Source organism: Mirounga leonina, unplaced genomic scaffold (genome assembly GCF_011800145.1).
Source record: "Mirounga leonina isolate KUSES-001 unplaced genomic scaffold, KU_Mleo_1.0 Mir_53, whole genome shotgun sequence".
Classification (NCBI taxonomy): Eukaryota; Metazoa; Chordata; class Mammalia; order Carnivora; family Phocidae; genus Mirounga; species Mirounga leonina.
Window position 1 is genome coordinate 34,668,273 of NW_023270807.1, and position 12,475 is coordinate 34,680,747.

Below are 12,475 nucleotides of genomic sequence, written 5' to 3' on the forward strand. Positions count from 1 at the left end.
TAGAAAATCTTTGAATATGTGTCTATAAAAAATAGTACTTGTTACATGGAAAAGTATTAGATTCTTATTAGGCATCTATCAAATAATGGCTATCATTTGTGACAACATGGTGAACCTGGAGGACATTATGTTAAGTGAAATAAGCCAGACATAGAGGGACAAATGTTACATCATATTGCTTACATGAGGAGTCCAATAGTCAAACTCACAGAAGCAGAGAGTAGAATGGTGGTTGCCAGGGGCTGTGGGGAAGGAGGCAATGGGGAGGTATTTGTTAAAAGGTACAAAGTTTCAGTTACACAGGATGAATAAATCCTAGAGATCTACTACACAGCATAGGGCCTATAGTTAACAATATTGTGTTGTATTCTTCTTTTTTTTTGTAAAAGCTTGTTAACAGAGTATATCTTATGTTGTGTTCTTATCACAAAATAAGTAATAAAGAGGGCAGGAGGAAACTTTTGGAAGTGATGGATATGTTTATGTTATAGATTGTGGTGATGGTTTCATAGGTGTATACTTATCTCCAAACTTACCAATTTATATACATTAAATATACATAGCTTTCTGAATATCAATCATACCTCAGTAAAGTTTTTTTTTAAAGGATGTTATTTATTTATTTGACAGAGAGAGAGAGACAGCGAGAGAGGGAACACAAGCGGGGGAGAGGGAGAGGGAGAAGCAGGCTTCCCGCTGAGTGGGGAGCCCAAAGCGGGGCTCGATCCCAGGACCCCGGGATCATGACCTGAGCCGAAGGCAGATGCTTAACGACTGAGCCACCCAGGCACCCCTCAATAAAGTTGTTTTTAAAAAAGATTTCCTCTGAGTAGCAAAGAGAACACTTGGTGTTTTAAAATAAAAATGAAGATTAGTAAATATACAAAAACTTACAGATGATCTACTATTTCCAAAAAAAATTTAGATGCATTATAAGACCTTGGTTGGATCACTATAAGTATATCAACCCTGGAGACAAATCAGCAATTTTTGTTTTTTACAAGTGAACTGAAGTGGCGGTCACAGTTCTGTCCATTTTTGTGAGTAGTCTATTTAGGTGTTTGTATACATTTTTTCAAATACTGTTGCTATAAATTGATTTAGTTTCTTATTGTATTAGTTTCCTATTGCTGCTATAAAGAATTACCACAAACTTAGTGGTTTCAGCATCACAAATTTATTATCTTAGTGTTTTTGAGATCAGATTTCTCAGTGAGCTAAAATCAAGGTGTCAGCAGGGCTGTGTTCTCTCTGAAGCTCTAAGGGAGAATCTATTTCCTGGCCTTTTTCAGCTTTTAAAGACTGTTCTCATTCCTTGGCTTGTGACACTCTTCCATCTTAAAGCCAGCAATGGCCTCACTTTGACCTCTGTTTCCAAAGTCACATCTTCTTCTTTGACTCTGCTGTCTCCTTCTTTCCTTTATAAATACTCTTGTGATTACTGTGTCCCACCCAGATCTCACAGTCCCTTTTTCCATATAAGGTAACATGTTTGGGGGAGGGGATAATAATTCTGCTTATCACATTAAGGTATGCCTTGCTTCATGCAACAGAAGATTTTTAAGAGGCAGTATAAGTATTCTATGAAGACTGTAAGTTTAGTAGATTAACTCCTTTTAGTTGACATACAGAATTCAGGTTTATGTTTGGTAGAATATAAACCATTCACTAGTCAGCTATTACCAAATATTTCTTTAGATAAAGTTATAAGTTATAGCAAGAAAGTGAAATGATGAGGCTTATAGTATAAAAGATTTTCTACAATCTGAAAATAGTTTTAAAATCTAAGTTTGTATCAGGTTTCTTATTGCCTGAAATGAACCTAAAGAACATATATAAATATTTTTATAGTAAATAAGCAAGATAAATAAATCACCCTGATTAGAAGTTGATTTTTATCTAGAAAGATAGAGCACGTCTTTAGCTTATGCTCCAGGAAGAAAGTTCTTTCGTACCAAAAAGGGCTTAAAGTACCCCATGTATTGGCATAACATGTAGGGCTTGTTGAGTTCACACAGATTTCAGCTGCCAAGAACGCAATACCCTCAGAGAGAAACAGCTGTAACATCATACAGCTAATTACTTGTACAAGAAAAGCAAGGTGGCCAGTATTTTTTAGAACAGAGGTTCTCAAACTGTAATATGGATAAATACTACCTGGGGGATCATATTAAATTACAGATTCCAATTCAGATCTGAGGAGTCCTAAGTTTATTATGAGGTTCTAAGTCATGCTATTGGTCTCTGAACCACATTTTGCACAGCAGGGCTGTAGAACATTCTGGAAAGAGCAAAGGCTACTATAGAAATCAACTTATAAAAACACTATTCTTAACACATTACTTTGAGTAAGCACTTAAGTGAAAACTAAAAATTTTATTGTGAGTGCTAATAAGAAACAAGAAATGGACACCTCAGTAAAGATTGGGTGGGACATATGGTTATCACCATTTCTTTAGCAAGGAAGAACTGAAACTATGTTTTAATTAGAACCTTCTGTATACGCTTTCTAGTAAGTTGTAAGTAGGAACATATGGTATGAAAGTACTGTTCACATTATAATGTGTGAATTTACTTATTCCCAAATGGATGGATCTTTTTGTTTGAAGAATACCTTACATTACTGTTGGCACCACTGGTTTGTTCTATTTCTGGAATCAAGTTTTGATGCCCAGAGTGGGAAAAACTAGGTGAGTCCTAAACCTTAACAATTTCATTCTTATTTTTGTAGTTTAGTTATTACAGAACCTCTGTAAAGTTAATAGTTGTCTCACTTACTTAAAAATAATTAGATGATAAACACACAAGTTAAATAAATAATACAATTTCAGGCAGTTGGATGCAGGGAAAAAGAATGGAGAGTGAGGGAATTGGGTTGAGCAGAAATTAGATCAAGTTAGACAAAAGTCTGGGATAAAAATTCTAAGCTGAGAAGAATAGAAGATATACAAACCATGACTAAGAGAACAGCTCAGCTTACCTGCTAGATGAGAAAGTCCATGTGGCTGGAGGGAAACGACCGAAGAAAAGCATGGAGGAGACAACCTTGAGTTTGTAGGGGCCAAATGATGCAGCACTTTGTGGGTTATGAAGTTAAGAAGTTTGGATTTTATTCCAAGTATGCTGGAAATACACTAGAACAGTCGCAGAAGTAAAGGGAACAGATTAATGACTTCAAAGCCGTGATCTGTTATTTGACCTCTTCCCTCCCTGTTTCTCTTCAGAGCATCTATTACTCTATTTCCTATTTACTGATTTCATGGCCTATCTTCCAATATGGAATGTAAAAGCTTTGGACCTTCATACTGCCCTTCAGTATATCCCCTCTGCCCAGAACACTGACTGACCTATGATAATTTCTTAGTAATTTCTTCTTTTCCAAAGGTATGGTTAGGTAGGACTTGTTGGTTGATGAGTTTGAGGAGAAGATACAAGAAGAAAGAGTCCAAGGTAACAATCATTTTTTTTTTCAGCCGAGAAAGTGGATAAAAAAGGCACAATGTACCACAGCTGAAAAAATATTAAATTCAGAAAAATAAATTTATTTTGGAAAGAAATAAAAAATGAGTTTAGCTTGAAATATATTAAAATTCATGTAATGGTGACATGTTCAAGGGGGAAATGTTCTGCAGAATATTTTGAAATGTTTAGAGAGGAGAGACTCCTATAGTGAAACTTATTCCCACAGAACAATAGTTCCATGTGATTTAAGAGGTGTTCTGCCAAAGAAAATTCACAAAGGTCACATCTACTCACAGAATCCTTCTTTTACCCTTTTCTTGGACTTGGTACTTCTCCATGTCTTCCTATACTAACTGTTTTCAGTATGTCCTTACAGCTGATTTTCTTCATTATAGTGATGATTTATTATAATAATTATCTCAAAATTTACATATTTTTGTATTAGTGTTAGCTAATTGTGTGTATTTTAATTTTTACCATGTTCTTTTAACTAATTTTCTATTTTTCCTTAAAATTTATATATATATATATATATATTTTTTTTTAAGATTTTATTTATTTATTTGAGAGAGAGAATGAGAGAAAGCACATGAGAGGGGGGAGGGTCAGAGGCAGAAGCAGGCTCCCTGCTGAGCAGGGAGCCCGATGCGGGACTCGATCCAGGGACTCCAGGATCATGACCTGAGCTGAAGGCAGTCGCTTAACCAACTGAGCCACCCAGGCGCCCTAAAATTTATATTTTATCTTTTATGGTTGTTGTTCTAGAAAAGCAAACATAACGTGTAGGTGTATGACAGGCATCTGAGAGGAATACCTTAGGAATTCCCATGCCCTAAAAAACAGTGGTTTTATATTTGGGGTCTGCCATCCCTACTGCTATCAGTTGGCTTTTTATAGCTCTCCTAACCCCCTAATTCTAGTTCTAGTCCTGATCTCATATTTTCTATTCTAAATAACACTGGGCATTATGGACTGAATTGTATTCCCATCCAAATCTATATGTTGAAGCCTTAACTCCCAGTGAAACTGGATTTGGAGACAGACCCTTTAGGGAGGTAATTAAAGTTAAATAAAGTCATAGGGTAGGTCCTAATCCAATATCACTGATATCTTTGTAAGAAGAGAAAGAGACGCTAGGGATGCATGCACACACACAGAGCAAAGGCCATGTAAGGACACAGCAAGAAGGTGGCCTTCTGCAAACCAAGAAGAGAAGCCTTAGGAGAAACCAAACCTGCCAACACCTTTATCTTGGATTTCCAGTCTCCATAACTGTGAGAAAACAAATTTCATTGTTTTAAGTCACATAGTCTGTGGTATTTTTTATAGCAGCCCTAGTAAACTAGTACACCAGGTTCTTAACTATCACTGATGGGTGTCAAGCTTGCTGTGGGACACATAGCTTCCTCTTTTAATCAGTGGGCAGAACTCGACACGTAGCTCTACTGAACAGAAGGGGACCAGGAAGTGTAGCGTACCCAAAGGAGAGCAGAATGGGGTATGGGGAAGTGCTAGTGAGGTACACCACATGCCGAGTTGTTGGTTGTTTCTCTTAATGGATTACAATGCTTTCTCATCCTCTTCATATTACCTCTCTGAGACTCAGTGCTCCACATTTGATTTCACTTTTTCCATTTATAGAATATAAGTTTTTCATAACTGACTATTCAATACCATTGCTACACAGTGATCTGATCTAGGAAGCCTATTTCTCATTACAAAGTAGTTCATATTCAGTAGATTAAAATTAAGATTGCTGTAAGAATTCATGTTTAATTAATAAAGGTGTTATTAGGTATAATAGGTATTATAGTAAAGGTATATATATTTAAAGGTATTTTATATATATAATATATAATATAATATATATATTAATATACACACATGTATTTTTCTGTTCTGACAACTGAGAGGGTCTAAAAGAAAAGACATTCCAGGAGCAACAATCACACTTAGTGCCCAGGTCTTGGTTTTTAGGACATTCTCCAATAAAAAGAACCAGGTCTTCTTGGAGAAATGGCTGACTCTAGGACAGGGTCAGGAAGAGCCTGGAGCAGTGAACTTGAACGAAATAAAGAAATCCACGATGGTGGGGATGAAGGAGGTATGCAGAAAGAACCCAGGAGCCAAGAGAAAGAGCTATCAGTGGGCCAGACTGGAACAGTTTGAGCGGCAGCAACAACAAATAGTATTAGATTATAACCCAAATTATAAAATGAATATCTGTGAGTCCATATTGATGTAAATAAATTACAAAGTAAATTAATACATAAAGGAGAGAAAAATCTTCCATTCAGAATTCCAAATAAATTATGGAGATACTTTGCCCTAGGAGGGGAAGCATAAGTCCCTACTTCTTAAGTGTGGGGTTTATTTATTACAAATATTATAATATAGAAATGGAATAACTTAATGGTGGAGAAACCTGACACATATGACTTCACCTGGATGATCAAGGTGAATATCAACAGTCAGAAATTATGTTGATGGTATGGAACGTTGATATGATGTGATGAAAAATGGCATTTTGCCTCTGTGATATTCCTCCACAAAACCCATGACCCCAGGATAATTGTGAGAAAAACACAATTTTATAGAGGGACCTCTTATAATATACTGGATCTGTACTCCTCAAAGGTGTCAAGGTTATCAAAAACAAGTTTGAGAAACCGTCTTAGTCAAGAGGAGCCAAAAGAACATGACGATTAAAGGTAATGTGACATCCTGGTGGGATCCTGGAGCAGAAAAAGGACATTACATAAAAACTAAGGAAATCTGAATAAGCTATGGACATCAGTTAATAATAATGTATGAATAGTGGTTTATTAATTGTAACAAATGTAGCATATAGTGAGATGTCAAAAATAGAAAATATACTATTTTTATATCTGTATACATTTTCTGTAAATCGAAAACTGTTCTTTAAAATGTATATTATTAATAAAAATAATTGGGAGAAAATATTTCAGTTACTGATTGCGTCCTATATACTAGGACCATGCTAGGAACTTTTTGTTCATCATAGCCCAGGGAAACAGCTGTCCATCCTAAGTGAATGCAATCCTCTTGAATGTTGCTAAATGTTAGAACATTTATGTTAGAAAACAAAATCCCGTATGTTCGAAGCTTTGGAACCCTTTTTTTCTCTTGCTATACAGCAAGCTGATATTGGCATAGATAAGAATGGGTAAAATTATTTAATGTATTTAATGTTAGAACTGTGATTTTTAATTACCTGGCACATGTAAGAGGAACTTTTTTCTCTTGATGCTGATTTATCAAACTTAAAAATGAACATGGTGCGTCACGACAATTATGTTATTTCTGTCAGGGTGTATGCACATTTTTTAGATATTTGGTCTGAATTTGATAGTCTTTGAACTTAATATATCTTCTGCGCACCATCAGCTGACATCATAATTTCATATCTGATACTTGGATTGGCAATGTTCCTACTGTATCACTCATAAAAATGAAATCTTGACTAGGAATAAATGTATTCTTAATGGGATATTGTGTAAATCAAAGAGAAAAATAAAAACACCTGGCTAAATTAATTTGTGAGCAGAATCTACTAATGTTGAATGGCAGCCAAGCATTCCTCATTGTCCCTTGGAACATCAGTTCCATGTGATTTAATAGGTGTTCTGCCGAAAACTGTGGTCATACAAGTTTGGGAAAAGCTAGGTTTAAGATAAATGGGAGATTTTTCCAAGTCTTCTCATAATATACTAAGGTATTTTGTGATTCCTCAAGTTTGTATAATTTCCCAAGCTTTTTTGACCACAAAACCCATTTTCAAAGAAAACATTATTATTCTAAGAAAGCAGTTTCTGTGGAACTCCAATTAGGAGCACTTAGCCTAGGTTGATGTTTCTCAGAGGCCGGTCTTGTGATCAGCAGCATCAGCACCAGTCAGGAAATTATTAGAAATGTAAATGCTTGGGGGCGCCTGGGTGGCTCAGTCGTTAAGCGTCTGCCTTCGGCTCAGGTCATGATCCCAGGGTCCTGGGATCGAGCCCCGCATCGGGCTCTCTGCTTGGCGGGAAGCCTGCTTCTCCCTCTCCCACTCCCCCTGCTTGTGTTCCCTCTCTCACTGTCTCTCTCTCTGTCAAATAAATAAAAATAAAAATCTTAAAAAAAAAAAAAGAAATGTAAATGCTTGTGTATCACCTTAAACCTCCTGAATCAGAAACTGTTGGGTCGGAGCCCAGCAATCTGTGTTTTAATAAGCCTTTCAGGTGTTTCTGATGCATGCTAAAATCTGAACACCATTAATCTAGGAGAAACTCACATCTTGAACTTAGAGACCAATGTTGTTGATTGCTTAATATCTTTACTATGGTTGTTCTCCTTCAAAGGACTGATGTCTTCTAATAGACTGAAAGCCATTAGTTCATCTGGACTTTCAAAGGAGCTATATATGAGTTCTTGGTACTCAGAATGGGATCAGTAGGATATATTGACTAAGAAATCTGAGATGAACCAAAACAGTTCTTTGATTCTCTAAACATCTGATTTGTTTAATGTGGAATGAACGAGGGGGGTCTTATTTCTTTAGGTAGGACTTGAAAGAAAGATGACATTATAGAAAAGAAATAAATACTTTGTTGTGGACTATGAGAAACAGCTTTTATTTTGAGGCAAAAATTTACTCAATAAAGATAAAGAAGGTAAAAATAGATTGGCAATGTAAAGAGTCTGGGTGGTTAAGCATCACATATCATTCTGGGTCCAGATTGCTTGGGTTTGAAACCCTGCTTTTTCTTGGGCAAGTTCTTTAATACTCTAAGCTTCGGTTTTCTTACCTGTAAAATGGGGTTGCTAATAGTATATCTTGTAGGATGCTATAAAGATGAAATAAATGTGTTAATGTATGTTTTGATGAATTCTTTTTTTCAGTTTATTGAGGTATGATTTATAAATAAAAATGGTATGTGTTTAAGGTATCCAATGTGATGTTATGATATATATACATACTGTGAAATGATTACCACAATTAAACTAATTGACATCCATCACCTCACATATTCACAATTACTTGTGTGTGTGTGAGTGTGTGTGTGATGAGAACACGAGATCAACTGGTAGCAAATTTCACATATACAATACATTATTATTAACTATAGTTATCATGATGTACATTAGGTTTCCAGAACTTACTCAATTTATAACTAAAAGTTTGTACCCATTGACCAGAATCTCCCAATTTCCCTCAGCCTTCAGTTCTTGGTAACCACAATTCTACTCTCCATTACTATGAATTTGACTTTTTTTTTTAGATTCCACATGTAAGTGAGATCATGCAGTATTTGCCTTTCTGTGTCTGGCTTATTTCTCTTAGTATAATGTCCTCCAGGTTCATCAATGTTGTTGCAAATGGCAGGATTTCCTTCTTTTTAAGGCTGAATAGTATTCCTACACACATATATATGTCACAAATTATAGCTATAGTTATTCTAATACCTTTGTCTTTTAACCTTTATACTAGAGTTAAAAGTTATACTACCATTAGAATATTCCGAGTTTGTCTATTTGCATACCTTTATCAGTGAGTTTTATGTTTTCACATTACTTTCACATTTCATGCTAGCTTCCTTGCGTTTTAGCTTGGAGAACTCCTTTTAGCCTTTCTTATAAGACAGGTCTCATGGTGATGCACTCCCTAACCTTTTATTTGTATGGGAAATACTTCCTTTTTCCTTCATTTGTGAAAAAATAGTTTTGCTGGTTCAAGTATTTTTAGCTGTTAGTTTTTATCTTTTAGCACTTTGAATATATTATCCTGTTCTCTCCTGGATTGCAAGGTTTCTGCTCAGAAATCTGCTGAGGTTTCCCTTGAATGTGACAAACCTTTTCACTTGCTACTTTCAAAATTTTCTCTGTCTTGATTTTTGATGATTCAATTATAATGTATTTCAGTGAAATCTTTGAATTAAACCTGTTTGGGGGACCATTAAGCTTTAGGGACCTGAATATCTGTATCTCCCCAGATTCGGGAAGTTTTCAGACATTATTTCTTTAAATAAGCTGTTCCTTTCTCTCTCTCTGCATCCTTCTGCAACTCCCATAATGTGTATTTTAGTTTTGTTGATGATGTCCCATAAGTCACATGGGCTTTCTTCAATCCTTTTCCTTCTTTGTCCTTTTGTCTCCACCGACTGAATAATTTCAAGTGATTTGTCTTCATGTTTACAGATTCTTTCTTCTCTGATCAAGTCAAAGTTGACAATCTTTATTGTATTTTTCATTTCACTCATGGTATTCCCCAGTTCCAAAATTTCTCTTTGTTCTTTTGTTATGATTTCTGTCTCTCTGTTGAACTTCTAATTTTGTTCATGTACTGTTTTCCTGATTTCTTTGAGTCATCTGTATGTGTTCTCTTGTAGCCTGCTGAGTTTCCTTATATAATTACTTTGAATTCTTTTCAGGCAATTCATAGATCTCCATTTCTTTGAGGTTTGTTACTGGAAAATTATTGTGTTCCTTTGCTTATGTCATGTTTCCTTGATTTTTTTTTGTTTTGAGTTCCTTAAACTCTTGCATTGTTGTCTTTTCATTTCAAGAAACAGTCACATCCTGCAGTCTTTCCTGACTGGCTTCAGGAGAGAAATACCTTCACCAGTTAGCCTGACTAGGCACGCCTAGGCTGTTTCTGACATTTTGTATGGATGCACCCATTCCACATCTCTTGTTCCCCCTTGGGGGTAATTCTTAAAGTTGTATGCCTTCGTTTAATCTTGCAAAGGCAGGCTGCAGGAAGAGTTCCCTGTTTTGCCTCAGGTGCTGCCCCGAAATGCTCAAATTTGTGTGCTTTCTCCTAGTTCTCCAGAATAGGGCAGGCTTCTGTGCTTGTTTTGCAAGCTGTCTATAAAGGCTCACACTATATATCTGTGGGGGCATGCATGAGGAACTGGCCAAAGTGGGGTGGGTGAGGTGCACACAACATAGAAGTTGCTCTTGGGCCATTTGAGGGAATATGCAGGCAAGGTATTGCCAGAGGCTCATGGGTAGGCTCCTTTATGAATTCTGTGCAGCATTTAGTTAGATCCACAGCCCTCTGATGATTTGGAGCCATTATTGCTGTGCTTCCAGCTCTTCCAAACCCGCAGCCTTGCGTATCACTTCAGTAGTCTAGGTGGGGCAAGAAAGAAGTGGACTTCTTGGGCAATATCCTGCTTGGCTGGAGAAACCATGTGCTCATACAGTATATTTTCACTTTCCCTGTGGGAGAAATTGCAGGCTGTTGGGGTTTCTCTTGGCACTGAGCAGTGCTCTCTTCGGGGATGGATGATTCAGGTAAAGTGAAACTGTTCTTTTCTTTTTACCCTCTTCAATGCATCTATTCTCTCTCTCTTTCTCTCTCTCTCTGTGTCTCTCTTTTTCTCCAACAGTGTATTGGAACTTCTCTGATGGACTCCTGGACTCCTATAAATATCTTCTCATCCATGGATGGTTGTCAAGATCAATGTTCTCTGGAGGGATAATGGTAGAAAACTTCTTCTATTCTGCCATCTTGCTCTGAGTTAAAATTTTTTAGCAATTAAATGAATAAGTTGAGTATGTGTTACATTAGTAAAAAACAAATATGAATAATATTGATTCTAGTCTTCTATCTATGATTATGTGAGGGTTTTCTTTGATTATTATAATGAAGATGAAAGTTTGATATTTTATTATATTTTTATGTGTTTTGTATTGAAATGGTTGAGGAAATAATAAAATTGTATGTTGTAATCTGGGTTCTTCATTCATTCATTCATTCCACAAATTTCCATAACTGTGTACTACTTAAAAATTTCTATAACTGCACACTACTTAAAAATTAGTTTTCCTTAAAAAAAATTAAAAAAAATTAGTTTTCTTGATCTCAAAATGATCATGACATGGTTGATGTAGTTTTCAATCAATTGATTCTGAACTTAATAAAATAAATTTCTCTTCTGTATTTTATTATATAATCTGCTATATATTTTTTAACGTTATTCTTTAGGTAGGTTAGATTTCTCTAATTTATGTGTGTTGTTTCCACATTTACTGATCAGAGAAGACTGCTGACATTTAAGAAATAGGGTTGAAAAATATGAGGCAGGAAGATACTGAGTTGTAATTTAATTAATAATAGGTATGTTTATTAAATAATAATTTGAGACAAAACACAATCTTTGTTAGAAGCTAAATTCTAAAATGCACTTGGATTCATAAAATTAATCCATCCATGTGGAATTCATTTAAAAATTTTTTGTCCTTCCAGTTTTAGCCAATTATCTGTTGAAATATCTTTTAAGAGAAGGACTGAAAAAATAGTTTTAAGATTAAGCTGAGGTAATAAACTAAACATTAAACAGAGTTCATACATACTTTTAATTTAATTTTGGTCTTTTATTAGGTCCTAAGTTTGAATATAAAAATTTACATATATATGCTCTAACTTTATATTCAATGCCAAACACTTTTATTCAACTAATGATTAAATCTGGGCCACACAGCTATAAAACCAAAGAACACATAAGCATACTCCCTTTAAGTTTCTATTTTTATTTTTGAAGCTTGACTAAGTACTTATTATTTCCACATTGCCTTGAATAATCAGTTTGTTGAATTATTTATTTTGACTATTCTGTATTTTTTATTCCATATCAATGAACTAATGTCTTTCTCCTTTTTTTAATAATTTTTTATTTTCTAAACACTTATCTTCCCAATACATAAGTAACAATCCACCCTACTTTTTAGAATATTTGGTAAAAGAGTTAACATTTACATAAATTTGCTTTGGCGTTCTGCCTTTATCAGTAGTTATAAAAGTGATTTGTGGGTGTTTTGTCCAGTTTTGACTTTTGTACATGCATTTTTTTTAATGCTTTGTCTTTTGTGACGAGATCTCTAGAGTTCTATGTTAACTCTTCATTTTTAGGTGTTATATCCTCATCAATCTCTCCCTTTTTCTTTTCTTTTTTAAAAGATTTATTTATTTATTTGAGAGAGAGAGAGAGAGAGGGAGAGAGAGACT